The sequence below is a fragment of the Vombatus ursinus genome, unplaced genomic scaffold, assembly GCF_900497805.2.
Source record: "Vombatus ursinus unplaced genomic scaffold, bare-nosed wombat genome assembly UNPS02010394.1, whole genome shotgun sequence".
Taxonomy (NCBI): domain Eukaryota; kingdom Metazoa; phylum Chordata; class Mammalia; order Diprotodontia; family Vombatidae; genus Vombatus; species Vombatus ursinus.
Genome location: NW_020950172.1, coordinates 7,126,836 through 7,134,789, shown reverse-complemented (window position 1 = coordinate 7,134,789; position 7,954 = coordinate 7,126,836). Strand labels below are relative to the sequence as shown.

The following is a 7,954-nucleotide window of genomic DNA, read 5'->3' as shown; positions in this document are numbered from 1 at the left end:
AAGAGAAGAGAAGAGAAGAGAAGAGAAGAGAAGAGAAGAGAAGAGAAAGAAGACAGGAGAGAGAGGCAGAAACAGAGAGAGACAGACAGATGAAGAAGAAGAAAGAAGAAGAAGAAGAAGAAGAAGAAGAAGAAGAAGAAGAAGAAGAAGAAGAAGAAGAAGAAGAAGAAACAGCAAACTTTGTTCTCAGGGCAAGGAGAGGAGAGACGTGGCGGATGTGAAACCCAGACTCTTTCAGCCCAGAAGCAGAAAAAACTGGCCTCATGGAAGAACAAGTAGATGCTAGGATAGATTATCCTGAAGGGACAGGCCTGAGACCTTGTACTAGAAGAAAGGGGCTTGGTTTTTCACCCTTGCCACATTCCTATCCTGAACGAACCCAAGAGACAAAGTGGAGGTCATGCAGGGGCTTGCCTAAAAGGAGGGCACTGAAGCAGCTTCAGGTCAAAGCACCACCTGGTGACTTACACAGGAACTGTGCTCTGAGTCATCCCACCACTAGACAAAGTACATGGGCACTACCTGTGTACCCACCTGACTTTCCAGTTCTAGTGCCAAAGGGAGACAGGTACTCTCCCGAAGAGAAGAAATACCTGTTCTTACAATAAGATCATAGGTTTTAGAGAAGAAAAGGAAGAGAACTAAGACCAACCTCTTCGTTTTACAGATAAGGAAACTGAGACCTGGAAAGGGAAACTTGCCCAAGGTCACATAGGTAGGTAGTAAAGCAGCCTAACTCGTGTGCTTTGACTACTCTTCCTCTTCTTGAGAAGGGCAGGTTCCAGGATTGAAGGCTGCAAGGAGTATGGGCTATAGGGTGTGAGAAGCAGCAGCACTTGGAAGGAGCTAATAAACACCAGTTAAAACTAAAGCTGAGCAGACTAGATACCATGAAGATGAACTGATGATATTCCTCAATGTCCCAGGAATCATCCTTCAGCCATGGGTGTGGCACCCATACTCCCCTTCTCTCTCTTGGCTGGCTCACTGCCCCTTCAACTTGTCCTCATGCTAGAAGGCCTGGAAAGAAGAGGGGAAATGGGATGGGATGGAGGGGCCGTAGCCAAGGCCATACTACCACTACTATTTACTGGCAGGATACTAAGAGAAGATCTAATTTGGGAGGAATACACTCATATTTCCTGCCATTGTGACGCCTGAGCTTCAAGTGATGTGTTTCCCATTTCCACAAAATCAGTCACAATGATGCCATTGACTCTTGACCATGAAACATTTACTAAATGATAAAGGAAAAAATCCAGAATAATGATAAAATTTACTCATAAAAATCAGGAATAATCATAATGTTTACTCAATAGAAGGCAAAAGCAGGAATAATAAAAATATGACAATCGATCCATAAGGCAATGCAAGTGGTATCCTTGGGGAAGAGTGGGCATATTTCAAGGAACTTAGCAGTTAGGCGTATGATTTGGGAAACCCATTGCCCAGAGAAACTCAAGAGTCTAAAAAGAAGGCTTTGATTTCCTCCGTTTCTTTAGGGAACACTGTACCACGTGACTCCTGCTAGGCAAAACCGCTTCCCTGCTAGTCTTGGACCACTGACACAGGGTGTGGCTCACTTAGCACACAGCTGCAGCTGGCAGGGTGCTGAGAAAGTGTTATGTTCTTTTAGCAAAAAGAAGTGAGCTTAGCTCCCAGAAAAGCATATATAAAATCTGGCTTTCTCCTTCTACTCCCTCCTCTCTTCAGCTGTAGAGAGAAGTAATGGGCAACACAGGCATGCCAGAGAGGTTTCCCTCTCTGAAGATAGAGCACTAAAAGGCACCAGCTCTCCACTTTGCATGTGCAGCTGTGTGTGTTTGGAACTCCATGAAACATCATGTCCCCACACACGGTACTCCTGGTGTTCCCCTCTCCAGCTTCTTCTTGTGCGTTGTGTTCCCCCATGGATTGTAAGCTCCCTGAGGACAGGATCTGTCTTTCTCTTTTTTATATCCCACGTGCTTCATACAGTGCTTGGCACTTAGTAGGCACTTAATGTTTGTTTATTGAATTGAGTTGAATAAGCCCAGACAGCTCTTCAAAAAGCATTTTGCTTTCCTCCAATCAGCTTCTAGCAACTGTAGTACTCTTTTCCAATTAAACAGCTTCTTGCCTCAACTACAAAGCTTCTGTAAGCTGTTTTGAAAGTATTTTTTCTCACGCCTTTCTATGTCTTCTCTCCCCAGCTTCTTCTAACTATTCCTCCTCAACTTCTCTTTTTTTTTCTTTTTTTTCTTTTCTTTTGCTGAGGCAATCAGGGTTAAGTAACTTGCCCAGGGTCACACAGCTAGTAAGTGTCAAGTGTTTGAGGCCACATTTGAATTCAGATCCTTCTGACTCCAGGGCCAGAGCTCTATCCACTGCGCCACCTAGCTGCCTCCTCCTCAACTTCTCTTAGTCCCTCTGCTATGTTCTATAGCATCTTCTATCTTCCAATATCTCAAATCAGAGATTCTTAGTCTTTTGTGATTTATGTCTTATGATGAAAACAACAACAACAACAAAAACCCACCATTAACCTTGACAGTCTTGATATAATCATCCCATATTCCCTGAACAGTTATTTGATTTATAGTTTGGTAGCCATATCCTTCAAACTCTGTAAACTATTCTATGTAAATGAAATGGTGGACCACAAGGCATCGCAGCCATCTTTACCTCCATTGGTGCTCTGCTTTCACACAGATCCTCTCAGTCCATTTATCAAAGGGGTGATATTTTTTCCTCCAGTCCCCAGAACAGTCTATATCTCTACTCAAGCACTTTTATCTGAGGGGCTGTGTTTCTTCTCAAGTTGAATTTATCAATATTCCACTCCCAAATGTCCTTCTTTCTGCCCTTCTCAGAAACCAAAACATCCACATAACAATGCACATGCATGCACATGCTACGTGGCTCTAGCACACATATATATCCATGAATGTCTGCATGTGTACTTGTGCTTACAGTCATGTGATTTGCACATGTACCACAGGGGCCTTGGTTGAGTCTGTGTAGATGTGGGACATCCTTTTAAGCTGAACTTGCCCTCACTGCTCCTGGTTCTGCCCTTCGGAGGCAGGCTAATCCCTCTCTCTTGTGAAGGCCATTCAAGTACAAGACCAACATTTGGTCTTCTCTTGTCCAGTTCTTTCAACTGATCCCCATATATCCTGATTTTGAGTAACAAAGTTATTAAAGATTTTCTTGTCATTGTTCAGTTATTTCCTACTCTCTGTGACCCCATTTGGGGTTTTCTTGGTGAAGATACTAGAGTGGTTTGTCATTTCCTTCTCCAGCTTATTTTACAGAGGAGGAAACTGAGGCAAACAGAGTGAACTGACTTGTCTAGGGTCACACAACTAGTAAATGTCTCAGGCCAGATTTGAACTCAGGAAGATGAATCTTCCTGACTCTAGGTCTGGAGCTCTAGCTTTGTTGGAATCCAGGTCTTTTAAGGTTACAGCATTCCATTAACTACTCAGTCTAGCGACCTTGTTAAGAATAAAGTCAAGGAAGTCATTCTGGTCTGGTCTGTTCTTGGTAAACAAACATTGGCTCTCAGTGATCACTGATTCCCCTTCTAAATACTCATAAGCCATCCCTTTAACTGTATGATTGTTCTTGGTCATGTTGGGTTTGTGCACTACTGGGACGTCTAAATGGATGTGTCCAGAAGGAAGTCTGCAAGGCAAGGATGGGGTAGGGTGGGGTGGGGAAGATCCCGAATAGGGAGCCCTCAGCCTACAAGTGATCACTGAACCACTAGTGGAATGAATGGGATGCTCAAGAGAAAGAAAAGATGACCTAAGATGGAGTCTAAGGGGATGGCCACTCTTGGTCAGGGTAGAAAGAAAGAGGAGGCGTCTGAAAAGGAGACGCAGAGCAGAGTCAGACAGGAAGGAGGAGAACAAGGAGAGAGCCGTGTCATGGAAGCCGAAGGAGGAGAAGGTAGTCAGCAGAGATGACTGTTGGGGTGACATCAAGGAAGATGAGGTCTGAGCAACAGCTGCTGAACCACAAGGTAGACTTGCTGTTGTAGGAAGTGTCTGAGCAAACTCCATGTGACAGTGACCTCGGTGACATCCTGGTGGGAACTGGGACAAAGTGTGGCCATGAGCCAGAGAAATACACACAGACACAGACACACACAGACACACACACAGAGACACAGACACACACACAGACACACACAGAGACACACACACAGACACACACACAGACACACACACACAGAAACACACAGAGACACACACACAGAGACACACACATACAGACACACACACACAGACACACACACACACACACAGAGACACACACACATACACACACAGACACACACACAGAGACACACACACACACACACACACACACACACACGGAAGAAGCCATTTTAAATATCATGCAATTTGTCTGCAGACATTTCAAAGGCATCTTCTAGAAGAAACCCAGGGCAAAGGGATCAGGCCACTGTAAGCTAAGCCTGCAAAGTCAGCAGGTTGAATCTATTGTCTAAAAATGGGAACTGAGGTAAGGAGGAGCCAGAATCCAGGAGCGGGAGACTTCCCGAGAAAGCTCTGAGCTCAAGGCAACTACATTCTGGGAATGTTTCAGATGAAAGGTACACAGATAAGGGTAGTCCTGGGGATGGCATGGAGGGGGCAAAGGACAGCTCAGACAAACATCTGTGGGGACTTGGCAGGAAGGGGAGGAGTCTTTCAGCTGTATTTTCTTCATTAGTAAAATGCTATTTGTGGAAAAAACCACCCATGGCCCAATCAAACTGGCTGTTCCTTTATAAGGAAGTTTTAGCTGATGACCCATCAGCAGTGGCCCAAGGAGAAAGTCAGAGTCCTACTTGGGGTGGGGGTGGGGGGAAGCAGAAATTGGGCCACATTTACAGAGAAGCCCCCCTTCCAAGCTAGGCTGGCCTCACACTTCTAGGGGCTGCTCCTGCCCACTTGGGTCCCCTTTTTCACGGATGGAGGATGTGGTTGACACTGGGGCCCAGGGCCGTCCTGCAGGCTGAGGACCCACTCACAAAACCTCTGCCTCCTTGGTGTCTAGGTCCTCCTAGTTCCTAACAGCTGTTTTGGCAGCTACAGAAGGAATGTCATTCCTCATTCAACAAGGTCTTCTACCATTGGACTTAATGCACCCTAGATTGAGAAATCACTTGGATAATGACCAAGCAGGAAATTCTTTTTCAGTAGATGAAGCTAAGGTATCAACCCCAATAGCAGAAGAGAGGAAGCAGTACAGCCCAGAACCCCACCCTTCAACTATTCCAACAAAGACCTAAAACTGAGTGCCAGACAGAGTAATGATTGGGGAGCAGAAAGAGAAACCCCAGTGGGGCATCTTTCCATAACAAGGTCACATTTTCAACTCACAAGCAAGTGACCAGGGTCGAAACTGTGGGAGAGGGACAACTAGAATCAGGGCCCCAGCCTGCAGCATCTAACCCCAGGCCCAAATCAGAATGCTGACCCAGAGGAGGCATCTCAGGGCCTCCGTGCCTTCCCTTTGAAGGGAATAGTGGCTCTGTGGTTTCTGTGACCCAAGAGAGGGACTCAGCCCCAGATGCAGGGGAAAGAGCAGGGAAGTCACTTGGAACCTGCAGAACCCTTGGGCACCTGTTCTGTTTGGCCACAAAAGGTTGGCAGAGGACCAAGTGGCTGGAATGTGTAAAGAGGCTGATTAAGGCTAGAAGGCAGAGAACACCTCTAATGATAAGAGCTGTCTAAAAGCAGAAGGAGCTTCCTTAAGAGGTGGTGCTTTGACACCTGCTTCTCTGGAGATCTCCAAGCACAGGCCAAAGGCCACTTGTCAGGTGTGGCCCAGGGCGATCTCGTACCTGCCCCTGAGCTCTCTCCAGCTCAGACGGCGTTGGTCAGGAGAACTCCTTGACTGACTTTGTGAGCTTACAGGGTGGATCGCCTTTGTTCACTTTCTCTTCTGGAGAAGACTAGGGGACACACTCAGAAAACCCCATTGAAAATGGATGTTTCTACTCTCTTCATCTGGGGATGGTGTGGTTAGTTGTAGAATTGTTGTAGACTGTAGCCATCCCTATGAGTTGGGCCTACAAAAGTTAGGGGTTAGTTGCTGAGTTGCCTGGTACATAGTAGGAGATTAATAAATGTTGATTGATTTTTTGGGAGAGCTACGGAGAGAGCAGAGAGAAGACTTGAGGCCCAGGTCATCAAAGTTCATGCCTGATCATCAATACAGGCAAACTCCACCCCAAAGTGATCAGCCATCCACCTCTCCCTCAGCCCTATCGAGAGAGAGCAAGAGTTTCTGGAGCAGCATTTTAGGGAGAAAAGGGTTGAGCACATGGGGAAAGGAACAAGCATTTATTGGCACTTACTCCAGGCCAAGCATGGTGCTAAGGACTTCACAAACATCATCTCATTCGACATCTCTCTGGTGTCTGGAGCAGCAGCAACAGATTGAGGCATGACAAAAGGGTGCAAAAAGCTGACTCTGCCCTTGTCATCCTTGTGACTAATTCAGCCAGCGCAGGGCCAGCTGGGAAGGGGAAGCCTGCTTTGCAACACCAACTTCCTTTTCCCTCCCACAGGATTCTAGAGCACAGAGAAGTTCAGTGAGTCTGGAGGTGTATATGGGGGGCCCTGCGAAGAAATGGGACATATCTGGGGGAACAGTGCACTGATTCTCTCTAGGAGGTCATGAGGCCTTTATTGTGTCCTTGGCCTTCTCTGGAGGAATACTAGGAAGGCCACGTACCTGACTGGCCACATGCCCAGGAATAAACTTACACGGGAACATCTATGAAAAGTTTGATCCAATTGGTATTCGAGTTCCCAAAGAAAATTCTGGAAAACAAGTCAAAGAGATATGATGGGGAGGGGAGGACGGTTGAGGAGGGAAAGGGAGAATGTTCGAAGTGGCTGGGCCCCCCTCCCCCCCCCCCGGCCCACTCAGCTCAGACAGGCTGGCCGGCCGGGACTGAACACTGAGGTTTTATGGTTTTCTCCATCTAGAACTGAGAAACACAAGCGTCCCCACACGTCTGCCGGCCAGGCTTAACTGCTCCTCCTGAGCCACTCTCGACTCTAGACAAACTGGCATCCTTGCCAGTCCCCGGTCAGGACATGTCCTCTGCCCTTCCATGGCTTTGCACCTATCTGTCCCCCCTAGGCCTGTAACGCTCTCTCTCTCCTCACCTATGAACTCATAGGTGAGCTCAAGGGTCTCATCCCACAAGAGGCCGGCCATCATTCCCTTAGTGGTTAGTGCTCCCCCCCCCCCCCCCATTACGGCAGATAGATGGCGAAGTGGATAGAGCACAGGGCCTGGAGTCGGGAAGGGCAGAGTTCAAATCTGGCCTCAGACACTGACTAACTATGAGACCCTGAACAAGTCACTGTACCCTGGTTGCCTCAGTTTCTCCTCTGTGAAATGAGCAGGAGAAGGAAACGGCAAACCACTCCGGTATCTCTGCCAAGAAGACCCCAGTGGGGTCATGAAGAGTCTAGTTTCTTTAGTGGCTCGCTTTCAGTTCAGGTCGTTGCCCCGGCCCGAAAGGAGGAAAGCAATCTCTCTGAGGGCAGGGGGCCCTCTCTTTCTGCCGCCCCAGCCTTGCGTGAGGTGCATGAGACCAAAGACTTGTCGAACAGGGCAGAACCGACCCCCTGCCCATCCAGGGAGATCCCGTCCACTGGAAGATCTCCGTCTGCCTGGCCCCCCAGGGGGGCAGGGGGCTCGGGGCACACCCCCCCCACCCCACCCCCACCTCCTCCGCCCCGCAGGGGCAGCGCGCGGCGCGGGAATGGCGGGGCCACAGAGGGGCGGGCAGCAGGGGTGCCGGCACGTCTCGTGGGCCCGGGACAGGTCCTCGCGGCCGCGGGAGGCCGGAGAAGCGGTTCTAACGGACCGGGCCGGGCGCGGGCGGCCGTGGGGAGGGAGGGGGAGAGAGGAGCCCAGCGGCCCGCGCAGGATC

General features: G+C 48.6%; 1 long non-coding RNA gene across 2 annotated transcripts in view; it reads right to left on the bottom strand.

Moving 5' to 3' along the window:
* Nucleotides 1-6,443, bottom strand: part of LOC114037502 — a 24,879-nt gene extending 18,436 nt beyond the window's left edge. For both annotated transcript variants that reach the window (XR_003568454.1, XR_003568453.1), the window contains exon 1: nucleotides 6,359-6,443. This is a non-coding gene — a long non-coding RNA (uncharacterized LOC114037502). The remainder of the gene's footprint in view (nucleotides 1-6,358) is intronic.
* Between the last annotated feature and the right edge of the window lie 1,511 nt (nucleotides 6,444-7,954).